This window comes from Salvelinus fontinalis, chromosome 13, assembly GCF_029448725.1.
Source record: "Salvelinus fontinalis isolate EN_2023a chromosome 13, ASM2944872v1, whole genome shotgun sequence".
NCBI lineage: Eukaryota > Metazoa > Chordata > Actinopteri > Salmoniformes > Salmonidae > Salvelinus > Salvelinus fontinalis.
Genome location: NC_074677.1, coordinates 48,359,359 through 48,372,627, shown reverse-complemented (window position 1 = coordinate 48,372,627; position 13,269 = coordinate 48,359,359).

Sequence of the window (13,269 nt, the reverse complement as noted above, 5' to 3'; positions counted from 1 at the left end):
TTTGCAAAAGGTTAGCGGTGACAATACATTGCAGCCAATGGGAAAAGATGAGTCTAACAGGGTTGAAGCTTGTGTCATTACATTGCGTTCAATGTCAAAAGATGAGTGTCACAGGGTTGATGCTTATCCGTTAATACCCTTGATGCATAAACACTACATGACCAAAAGTATGTGATAACTTGCTCGTCAAACATCTCATTCCAAAATTATGGGCATTAATACGTAGTTGGTCCCCTCTTTTCTGCTATAACAGCCTCCACTCTTCTGGGAAGGCTTTCCACTAGATGTTGGAACATTGCTGATGTTGGAACTTCCTTCCATTCAGCCACAAAAGCATTAGTGAGGTCGGGCACTGATGTTGGGCGATTAGGCTTGGCTCGCAGTTGGTGTTCCAATTCATTCCAAAGGCTTGAGGTCAGGGCTCTGAGCAAGCCAGTCAAGTTCTTCCACACCGATCTCTACAAGCCATTTCTGTATGGACCTCGCTTTGTGCACGGGGGCATTGTCATGCGAAACAGAAAAGGATCTTCTCCAAACTGTTGCCACAAAGTTGGAAGCACAGAATCCTCTAGAATGTCATTGTATGCTGTAGTGTTAAGATTTCCCTTCACTGGAACTAAGGGGCCTAGCCAGAAACATGAAAAACAGCCCCAGACCATTATTCCTCCTTCACCAAACTTTACAGTTGGCACTATGCATTGGGGCAGGTAGCATTCTTCTGGCATCTGCCAAACACAGATTAGTCCGTCGTACTGCCAGATGGTGAAGTGTGATTCATCACTCCAGAGAACGCGTTTCCACTGCTCCAGAATCCAATGGCTTTACAACACTCCAGCTGACGCTTGGCTTGGCGCATGGTGATCTCCGCCATGGAAATCCATTTCATAAAGCTCCTGACAAACAGTTCTCGTGTTGACGTTGCTTCCAGAGGCAGTTTGGAACTCGGTAGTGGGTGTTGCAACCGAGGACAGACAATTTTTACACGCTACTCACTTCAGCACTCAGCTGTCCCTGTCTGGGAGCTTGTGTGGCCTTCCACATGTTTCGCCTAGATGCTTCCACTTCACAATAACAGCACTTACAGGTGACCGGGGCAGCTCTAGCAGGGCATACATTTGACGAACTGACTTGTTGGAAAGGTGGCATCCTATGACGGTGCCACATTGAAAGTCACTTTGGTAAGGCCATACCACTAACAAGGTTTGTCTATGGAGATTGCATGGCTGTGTGCTCGATTCTATACACCTTTCAGCAAAGGGTGTGGCTGAAATAGCCAAATTCACTAATTTGAAAGGGTTTCCACATACTGTTGTATAGATGGGGTATGATAAACAGAGTAGCAGCAGCGTATTCGACGATTGTACGTGAGTGGGGTTGTGTAGAGTCAGCATAAATGTATTTGCATGTGTGTGAGAGCAAATTATGGAATGAGTGTTTGTATGTGTGTTGGAGTGTCAGTGTGTGTAGTGTGTAGGGCCCTGTGAGTGTGCATAGAGACAGAGAATAAAACACAAAAGTCAACTCAGATAGTTTGTGTAGCCATTTTGTTAGCCCTTCAGGAGCCTGTTGGTGTCAGATTTTATGCCTGGTACCGTTGCTATGAGGAAGCAGAGAGAACAGTCAGTCTATGGCTTGGGTGGTTAGAGTCTTTAACGATTTTCCAGGCCTTCCTTTCACACCGCCTGATAAAGAGGTCCTGAGCTGTAGTCAATGAACAACATTCTCTCACAGGTATTCCTCTTATCTAGGTGGGTGAGGGAAGTGTGGAGTGCAATTGAGATTGTGTCGTCTATGGATCTGTTGGGACAGTATGCAAATTGGAGTGGGTCTAGGGTGTCTGGGATGATGGAGTTGATGTATGCCACAACCAGCCTCTCAAAGTACTTCATGATTACAGAAGTGAGTGCTACAGGGTGGTAATCATTGTGGCATGAAGCCTTAGAGTTCTTAGGAACAGGAATGGTGGTCATCTTAAAATGTGTGGGGATTACAGACTGGGACAAGGAGAGATTGAAAATTACACTTATTGTACCTGCCAGTTGTTCTGCGCATGCTCTGAGAACATGCCCTGGAATAGCATCGGGCTCAGAGGCCTCCGGGTATTGATCTGATTAAAGACTTTACTCATGTCGGCCTCGGAGAGCGAGATCACCCAATCTTCTGGTTTGGTGGAGGTCCTCACACCCGGGCACGATGTTGATATTGTCAAAGCATGCATAAAATGCATTGAGTTTGTCTGGTAGAGAGGTTTTGTTTGGCAGATCATGGCTGGGTCTTCCTTTGTAGTCCGTCATGGACTGTAGCCCTTGCTGTCACGGATCCCTCCGGAACTTTCTTCACGCACACCTGTCCCCTATTCCCACTGATCAGTAGTTGTATATACACTGCTCAAAAAAATAAAGGGAACACTTAAACAACACAATGTAACTCCAAGTCAATCACACTTCTGTGAAATCAAACTGTCCACTTAGGAAGCAACACTGATTGACAATAAATTGCACGTGCTGTTGTGCAAATGGAATAGACAAAAGGTGGAAATTATAGGCAATTAGCAAGACACCCCCCAAAACAGGAGGGATTCTGCAGGTGGGGACCACAGACCACTTCTCAGTTCCTATGCTTCCTGGCTGATGTTTTGGTCACTTTTGAATGCTGGCGGTGCTCTCACTCTAGTGGTAGCATGAGACGGAGTCTACAACCCACACAAGTGGCTCAGGTAGTGCAGTTAATCCAGAATGGCACATCAATGCGAACTGTGGCAAAAAGGTTTGCTGTGTCTGTCAGCGTAGTGTCCAGAGCATGCAGGCGCTACCAGGAGACAGGCCAGTACATCAGGAGACGTGGAGGAGGCCGTAGGAGGGCAACAACCCAGCAGCAGGACCGCTACCTCCGCCTTAGTGCAAGGAGGTGCACTGCCAGAGCCCTGCAAAATGACCTCCAGCAGGCCACAAATGTGCATGTGTCAGCATATGGTCTCACAACGGGTCTGAGGATCTCATCTCGGTACCTAATGGCAGTCAGGCTACCTCTGGAGAGCACATGGAGGGCTGTGCGGCCCCACAAAGAAATGCCACCCCACACCATGACTGACCCATCGCCAACCCGGTCATGCTGGAGGATGTTGCAGGCAGCAGAACGTTCTCCACAGCGTCTCCAGACTCTGTCACGTCTGTCACATGTGCTCATGTGCTCAGTGTGAACCTGCTTTCATCTGTGAAGAGCACAGGGCGCCAGTGGCGAATTTGCCAATCTTGGTGTTCTCTGGCAAATGCCAAACGTCCTGCACGGTGTTGGGCTGTAAGCACAACCCCCACCTGTGGACGTCGGGCCCTCATACCACCCTCATGGAGTCTGTTTCTGACCGTTTGAGCAGACACATGCACATTTGTGGCCTGCTGGAGGTCATTTTGCAGGGCTCTGGCAGTGCACCTCCTTGCACTAAGGCGGAGGTAGCGGTCCTGCTGCTGGGTTGTTGCCCTCCTACGGCCTCCTCCACGTCTCCTGATGTACTGGCCTGTCTCCTGGTAGCGCCTGCATGCTCTGGACACTACGCTGACAGACACAGTAAACCTTCTTGCCACAGTTCGCATTGATGTGCCATCCTGGATGAACTGCACTACTTGAGCCACTTATGTGGGTTGTAGACTCTGTCTCATGCTACCACTAGAGTGAGAGCACCGCCAGCATTCAAAAGTGACCAAAACATCAGCCAGGAAGCATAGGAACTGAGAAGTGGTCTGTGGTCACCACCTGCAGAATCACTCCTGTTTTGGGGGGTGTCTTGCTAATTGCCTATAATTTCCACCTTTTGTCTATTCCATTTGCACAACAGCATGTGAAATTTATTGTCAATCAGTGTTGCTTCCTAAGTGGACAGTTTGATTTCACAGAAGTGTGATTGACTTGGAGTTACATTGTGTTGTTTAAGTGTTCCCTTTATTTTTTTGAGCAGTGTATGTGCCCTTTGTTCACCATGGTGCTGCCGATTATTGTTACATTGTCCGTTGGTGCATGTAAGTACCTGTCCTGTGTGTTTTTGCTTTCGTGCCATTGTGGATTGCGCAGATGATTACGGGTCTTGTCCCGTGTGTTAATCATTGTGCGTGTGTGTATTTATTCAAGGTACTCCTCGCTCTTTTGTTTGGGTTTCAACCCTGTGTTTGTGTATAGTGCCTTTACATGGCACAGCGTAATTTGGGTACAATAAAAAACCTTATTACGGATTCCTGCGTCTGTCTCCCGATCCTTCATGCAAACGTGACAGAATAAGACCGCCGGAACTTTCATTACGCACACCTGACCCCTGTTCCCAGTGATTAGTAATTGTATAAGTGTACCCTTGGTTTACCAGTGTCCTGTCGATTATTGTTACTGTGTCCGTTGGTCGTGAATACCTGTGCTGTGTGTTTTGGGATTCCGTGCCCTTGTGGATTGCGCAGATGATTACGGGTCTCGTCCCGTATGTTAATCATTGTGCGTGTGTGTATTTATTTGTGGTAATCCTCGCTTCTTTGTTTGGGTTTCAACCCTGTGTTTTGTGTATTTGTTTGTTTGGTCTTCGACTCCGTGCCTTTACACGGCACACCGTAATTTGAGTGAAATAAAAACCCATATTACGCATTCCTGTGCTTGTCCCCCAATCATACTTGCCTGCGTAAAAATATTCAACTTTATTCCTATATTTTCCTTTTGCTTGTTTGATGACTGCAGATGTCATAGCGGGACTTCTTGTACTTATTCCTGTCCTCAGCCGAAGCCTCAGGGTTGTCTGCGATAGCCCTGTGTCCGGAAGCCCTATCCTTTACTTTAGCGCCAACCTCAGTTTTAATCCAGGCATAATATCTGATTCTGGAGATACATTCTGGAGCCTCATACAGTTCGTTAAGTGCCAGCTTGTTATTTCTCTTGTCCTGAGGTGGAACGTATACAACAGTCATGATAACAGCTGAAAAGTCCCTCGGGAGGTAATAGGGTCAGCATTTTACCATCAGGTATTCCAAGACGGGTGAGCAATGGTTCGACACTTCCACCGCGCTCGAGTCAGCACACCAGTAATTGTTGATGAAGAGGCAAACCCGTCCCCTCATCGATTTCCCTGACTCCACTGTCCTGTTGGCACGGTGAATGGAGAATCCATTGAGTTGGATAGACATGGGGGGTATCTTGTCCGAGAGCCATGTTTCAGAAAAGGAGATAATATTGCCATTTCGAGAGTCCCTTTTGGTCGCAAATCTGCAATCTGAGGTCATCCATCTTATTATAAGGGAAGAGGTGGCCAGTTCTCACTTTGCCTTAATCATGCCCGGATCCCCCCCTCTCTCGCCTCTGTAACATCGACGTTTCCTTTTGGGTAGATTGTGTAAATGCACCATTCAAAGGGTGAATTGGCCAAACAAAAGATTTAAGTGCCTTTGAACGGGGTAAGGTAGTAGGTGCCAGGCGCACCGATTTGTACCAAACTGCAACTCTGCTGTGTTTTTCATGCTCAACAGTTTCCCATGTGTATCAAGAATGGCTCCTTGTAGTCCATGGTCCATGTTGTGGGGCCCATGTTTGTTGACATCATACAATGCATTCTGGTTGTCACATAAACATCTGTCAGACCAAAGATGTTATAACAAAACTACGTGAAGGTAAACTCGACTGACTTAGATTGTAACTATCGTTACTCAGGGTTGCCAGCTAAGACCCCTCTTTCCAGGGGGTTTAACTTATAAACGTATCCTGTGTTTGCCCCCCATTTATTGATATTAATATTTCCTGCATCATATCCCCCCCACATAACATTCCCCCATTTCTACCCACTATGGACTTGAAATCCCCCACACATTGAATATACCCCACTAAAACGGCTTCATGCAAATCTGGCAACCTTGTTTAGCTATTGCGCTACGGTTAGGCTTGGTAGTATGCTTGTATTTGGGGTGATGATCTGTGAGGTGATAACATTTTATTTGCTTTGTGATTTGTCAAATACTGTAAATTATTTATTAAGTCATGTACTCCAGTTCTGGTATGCACTGTAACAAGTACATCAAAGTTTTGTAATATGCTGAGAAGTGGCCAACCTAAGTTTATGTTTTTCAGGCGATGGGCGCAGCCATCTTTGACTTTGGTCAGTCTTTCATGGAATAAGTAGGTGTTCCTAATGTTTTATACACTCAACGTTTATTGCCCAACTAGGAATAAATGTGACACTTATTTGTTTGAATTAATTACATTTTTACATTTGAGTCAGTACTGTATGTGTAATATCCGACAGTAGAGGGTTCTGGGTCGCTGCGTGTTCAGCTACCATACACATTTCCAAAAACTGTGGAGTGAGTAGCTGTACAATGTGTCCATGCTATGTGAGGTCAACTGGTATAATTAGTGTTTGTGAAGTAAATATGGTGATTCTTATTAACACTAGAACTGCCATAGGCAGTTGATTTAATTTAGAACAACAGTGTAATGATGAGTTTGTTATGCCCGTTTATCAGCATTGGAGCTCATGTTAACCTTTTGAAGTGTACAATCACATATTTGTGATCATTGTTGAGTGGGCCCTGCAGCGTACCATCGCAAAGATGTGATTGGAACAGTAGCAACAGAACGTATGATTCAACAAATGCTTCTAAACAACACTGTCTGAAAAGCATCTAAAACATATTTTGTACTGAAAGGTCTTCAACTTTATTCCTCAATTTCACCTTTTATTGTAAAAGATAAATGTGAACTTCATCATCCAAGCATCACACGGAACACATCCACATCCACTGCCTAGAAGGCCAGCATCCCGGAGTCGCCTCTACACTGTTGACATTGAGACTGGTGTTTTGCGGGTACTATTTAATGAAGCTGCCAGTTGAAGACTTGTGAGGTGTCTGTTTCTTAAACTAGACACTCTAATGTGCTTGTCCTCTTCCTCAGTTGTGCACCGGGGCCTCCCTCTCCTCTTTCTATTCTGGTTAGAGCCAGTTTGCGCTATTCTGTGAAGGGAGTAGTACACAGCGTTGTACGAGATCTTCAGTTTCTTGGCAATTTCTCGCATGGAATAGCCTTAATTTCTCAGAACAAGAATAGACTGACGAGTTTCAGAAGAAATTCTTTGTTTCTAGACATTTTGAGTCTGTAATCAAACCCACAAATGCTGATGCTCCAGATACTCAACTAGTCTAAAGAAGGCCCGTTGTACTGCTTCTTTAATCAGGACAACAGTTTTCAGCTGTGCTAACATAACTGCAAAAGGATTTTCTAATGATCAATTAGCCTTTTAAAATTATAAACTTTGATTAGCTAACACAACGTGCCATTGGAGTACAGGAGTGATGGTTGCTGATAATGGGCCTCTGTATGCCTACAGTATGTAGATATTCCATAAAAAATCTTCCGTTTCCAGGTACAATAGTCATTTACAACAGTAACAATGTCTACACTGTATTTCTGATCAATTTGATGTTATTTTAATGGAACAAAAATGTGCTTTTCTTTCAAAAACAAGGACATTTTGAAGTGACCCCAAATGTTTAAAAGGTAGCGTAGGTACAGCAGATCCCCTTATTGTTTGAGACACTTTTAAATGTGCATTTAGAGGCCATGCGATTCAATACTCATCTATAAGTCAAAAGAGTTCATATTAACAAAGAAAATAGGACAGTAGAGATAGATAGCAATAAAAAAACGTACCTCCGAGGCACAGAATAAGTTAGAGGAAAAGCAAAAAGAAATGGAGGAACTTATTTCAGAAAGATCAAGTGGAATATATTACAAAAAAATGAAGCAATTAAAAAAAATCTTCAACATACAAATGATACCAACAATGATTTACTGAAACTTGTTACAAATGACAGTCACCCATGATGCACCAAAAAATATTTTGAAAGAGCAAGCAAAGTACTTTAAGTATACGTTTTCATTTCAGTCTCCTCCATCTCCACTAACCGAAGTTAATTATAAATGTATGTATTTTTTCGGGAAAATAATGTAAAATTAACAGCTGTACAGAAAGACATGTGATGGCCTAATTACAGAGGAGGAATTTCTTGGTGCAATTAAAGTCTTTAAGTCTGGGAAAAGTCCAGGGCTGGATGGCTGAGGTATACCAAACCTTTTTCGATGTACTCAGAGGACTGTTATTAGCCTGTTTTAACCACACCTATAAAAATGGTACATTACTGACACAGGATCCAAGTGGTAAATATTAAGGTCTAGTCCATTTAAAAAAATTGAAGGCCCCTTCAGTGTTGTGATGAAAAAAAATCTAGCAAAATGCATAGGGCATAGAATTAAAAAGGTATTGTCGGATATTATTCATCCTAATCAGACAGGTTATTTACATGTATGATACATTGGAGATAATAAAAGACAAGTTCTGGAAACAATAGAACACTATGAACAATCTGGGAAACCAGGACTGGTATTCATAGCTGACTTTGAAAAAAGGCTTTTGATAAAGTATGACTGGAATTTATAATTAAATGCCTGGAATATTTACATTTTTGAGAATCTCTTATACAATGGGGTAAAGGTACAGTTGGAGTCATTAAAACTAATTTTTCAACCACTCCACCACACATTTCTTGTTATAGTTTTGGCAAGTCGGTTAAGACATCTACTTTGGGCATGACATGTCATTTTCCCAACAATTGTTTACAGACAGATTATTTAACTTATCATTCACTGTATCACAATTCCAGTGGGTCAGAAGTTTACATACACTAAGTTGACTGTGCCTTTAATAAACAGTTTGGAAAATTCCAGAAAATGATGTCATGGCTTTAGAAGCTTCTGATAGGCTAATTGACATAATTTGAGTCAATTGGAGGTGTACCTGTGGATGTATTTCAAGACCTACCTTCAAACTCAGTGCCTCTTTGCTTGACATCATTGGAAAATCAAAGGAAATTAGCCAAGACCTCAGAAAAAAAATTGTAGGCCTCCAGAAGTCTGGTTCATCCTTGGGAGCAATTTCCAAATGCCTGAAGGTACCACGTTCATCTGTACAAACAATAGTACGCAAGTATAAACACCAAGGGACCACGCAGCCGTCATACCACTCAGGAAGGAGACACGTTCTGTCTCCTAGAGATGAACGTACTTTGGTGAGAAAAGTGCAAATCAATCCCAGAACAGCAAAGGACCTTGTGAAGATGCCGGAGGAAACAGGTACAAAAGTATCTATATCCACAGTAAAACGAGTCCTATATAGACATAACCTTAAAGAGGTTAGCCACTGCTCAAAAACCACCATAAAAAAAGCCAGACTACGGTTTGCAACTGCACATGGGGACAAAGATCGTACTTTTTGGAGAAATGTCTTCTGTTCTGATGAAACAAATATAGAACTGTTTGGCCATAATGACCATTGTTATGTTTGGAGGAAAAAAGGGGAGGCTTACAAGCCGAAGAACACCATCCCAACCGTGAAGCACAGGGGTGGCAGCATCATGTTGTGGGGGTGCTTTGCTGCAGGAGGGACTGGTGAGCAAAAAATATATATTTTATTTTGAAATGCAAACCAGAACATTTTATGGCCTATTTATATAATGAATTTGAATTCAGAGGAAAGAAATGATTAAATATTAAAGCATTAGACCTCTCAATAAAGGCTTCAGTCATGCAAAAGTTATACTTAAATCTGAACAGATTCTCTAGCATATTAGTAAGAATGTCTTACCCCATGTTCAAGATTGGCCTTTTCCCCTTATTCAGATTACAACCTCTCACTTTCAGTTATTTAAAAATGAAATAATCTCCATAATATTGCTAATTTTAAAACAAGACAGAAAAGACAGAACAAATAATACAACAAATATTTTCTGTTCATCTCAAATATACTAATTGATAAAATTAAAAAATTGTTAGAATTTTGTTGTTTCAAAAAAGGTATACTCTTTGTAAATGATACCATACATAGGATTGGTGGAGTTATGCCACACGTGCAGTTAACAAAAATATATGGAAATGTGTACTCTACCCAAAATTACAACCAACTAATTGCGTCATTACCATGATAATGGAAGAGGCAAGTGGAGGGGGGGAAAGGAAGGAAGTGGAGGGGGGGAAAGGAAGGAACTGCATTAAAGACCAAAATTGATTAAAGAAAATTGTGATAAATGAAAAAGTATACCAGTTTCATTTAAGAACCAAAAAATTGACAGCTGTGGCATATAGATTGCAAAATAGTTGGGAAGAGATTTTCTATGTACTTATTCCATAGCACATGGTTTATGAAAGGATACACAAAATGAGACCTGATTCAATACTTATAGTTTTTCAAATTAAATGATTATACAAAATTCTTACAACCAATAGAATGTTATGTACAGTGGGGCAAAAAAAATTATTTAGTCAGCCACCAATTGTGCAAGTTCTCCCACTTAAAAAGATGAGAGAGGCCTGTAATTTTCATTATAGGTACACTTCAACTATGACAGACAAAATGAGAAAAAAAATCCAGGAAATCACACTGTAGGATTTTTTATGAATTTATTTGCAAATTATGGTGGAAAATAAGTATTTGGTCACCTACAAACAAGCAAGATTTCTGGCTCTCACAGACATGTAACTTCTTCTTTAAGAGGCTCCTCTGTCCTCCACTCGTTACCTGTATTAATGGCACCTGTTTGAACTTGTTATCATTATAAAAGACACCTGTCCACAACCTCAAACAGTCACACTCCAAACTCCACTATGGCCAAGACCAAAGAGCTGTCAAAGGACACCAGAAACAAAATTGTAGATCTGCACCAGGCTGGGAAGACTGAATCTGCAATAGGTAAGCAGCTTGGTTTGAAGAAATCAACTGTGGGAGCAATTATTAGGAAATGGAAGACATACAAGACCACTGATAATCTCCCTCGATCTGGGGCTCCACACAAGATCTCACCCCGTGGGGTCAAAATGATCACAAGAACGGTGAGCAAAAATCCCAGAACCACACGGGGGGACCTAGTGAATGACCTGCATAGAGCTGGGACCAAGTAACAAAGCCTACCATCAGTAACACACTACGCCGCCAGGGACTCAAATCCTGCAGACCCAGACGTGTCCCCTTGCTTAAGCCAGTGCATGTCCAGGCCCGTCTGAAGTTTGCTAGAGAGCATTTGGATGATCCAGAAGAAGATTGGGAGAATGTCATATGGTCAGATGAAACCAAAATATAACTTTTTGGTAAAAACTCAACTCGTCGTGTTTGGAGGACAAAAAATGCTGAGTTGCGGCCAAAGAACATCATACCTACTGTGAAGCATGGGGGTGGAAACATCATGCTTTGGGGCTGTTTTTCTGCAAAGGGACCAGGACGACTGATCCGTGTAAAGGACAGAATGAATGGGGCCATGTATTGTGAGATTTTGAGTGAAAACCTCCTTCCATCAGCAAGGGCATTGAAGATGAAACGTGGCTGGGTCTTTCAGCATAACAATGATCCCAAACACACCGCCCGGGCAACGAAGGTGTGGCTTCGTAAGAAGCATTTCAAGGTCCTGGAGTGGCCTAGCCAGTCTCCAGATCTCAACCCCATAGAAAATCTTTGGAGGGAGTTGAAAGTCCGTGTTGCCCAGCAACAACCCCAAAACATCATTGCTCTAGAGGAGATCTGCACGGAGGAATGGGCCAAAATACCAGCAACAGTGTGTGAAAACCTTGTGAAGACTTAGAGAAAACGTTTGACCTCTGTCATTGCCAACAAAGGGTATATAACAAAGTATTGAGAAACTTTTGTTATTGACCAAATACTTATTTTCCACCATAATTTGCAAATTAATTAATTAAAAATCTTGGATTTTTTTTTCTCATTTTGTCTGTCATAGTTGAAGTGTACCTATGATGAAAATTGCAGGCCTCTCTCATCTTTTTAAGTGGGAGAACTTGCACAATTGGTGGCTGTGTCACGAATATCACCGAAGGTGACTCCCCTTCCCGTTCGGGTGGCACTCGGCGGTCGTCGTCGCCGGTCTACTAGCTGCCACCGATCCTTTTTCTTTTTCGTTTATGTCTGTCTAATTGTTTTCACCTGTTTCTTGTTAGGGTTTTGGGAGAGGTTCTATTTAGGTTAGTTTCGCCCGCTAGTGTTTGTGCGGGCTTATTTTGTGTATTCATGTTGTACGTCGTGAGTGTTATTTTGATTGTGGGATTTTCGCTATTCAGCTTTATTTTAAACAGTGGACTGTGGGTTGTTTTACGCCTGTGTTTTGGCACCACCCGTTTGTACCTGTTCCTGTTTTCATGCTGTGGAATTAAAGCGTTTTTTCCCTGGAATACTTTTGCTCTCTCTGCGCCTGACTCTGCACCCATCATTCACCTGACGTTACAGAAGCCCGCAGCTGCCTGATGGAGTCAGCAGAGGCAGCGACCACCCCTCTCCCCACGATGGAGGAGAGAGTCCAGCATCATACATCTATCCTACATCGCATTGGTTCGGCTATGGATCAGATGGAGAGGATGGATCGTTGGGAGAGGAGTGGTCTCCCTACTACCCCACCTACCCTCCCACCAGCAACACTACCATCTCCTCCAGCGGGAGCCAGTGCCAGCGTCCTGCGCATCACGCCTCCGAGGGAGTACGATGGAGCAGCGGCCGGTTGCCAGGGATTTCTACTCCAACTTGAACTCTACCTGGCCACCATTCGGCCTGCTCCCTCGGACGAGGAGAGCGTGAGTGTCCTCGTTTCCTGCCTGTCGGGTAGGGCCCTGGAGTGGGCCAACGGCGTATGGAATGGACCCGATTCAGCGAGGGGTCACTACCTGGAGTTCACCCGCCGTTTCCGGGCTGTATTCGATCATCCCCCGGATGGAAGAGCGGCGGGTGAGAGGTTGTTCCATCTCCGGCAGGGGACGAGGAGCGCGCAGGATTTTGCGCTGGATTTCCGTACTTTGGCTGCTGGAGCAGGGTGGAACGACAGGGCCCTGATAGACCACTACAGGTGTAGCCTAAGGGAGGACGTCCGCAGAGAGCTGGCTTGTCGGGACGCTATGCTTAGCTTGGATGAGTTGATCGACATGTCAATACGGCTAGACCATCTGCTGGCTGCTCGCGGACGTTCTGAGAGGGTCCTGTCAGTTCCACCTCCTGCCCCCCCCCCCGCTCCCATTCCTATGGAGCTAGGAGGGGCTGCGTCTAGGGAGACCGGAGGAGGAGGCTCCTCCTGCACCCATTGTGGCCGGAGAGGACACACTTCAGGTCGATGCTGGAGGAGTCCATCTGGGAATCGAGAGGGCAGGCAGAACACTCCTCGGTCACCTCAGGTGAGTCAGCACCACACTCTCCCAGAGCTTCCTGTTGGT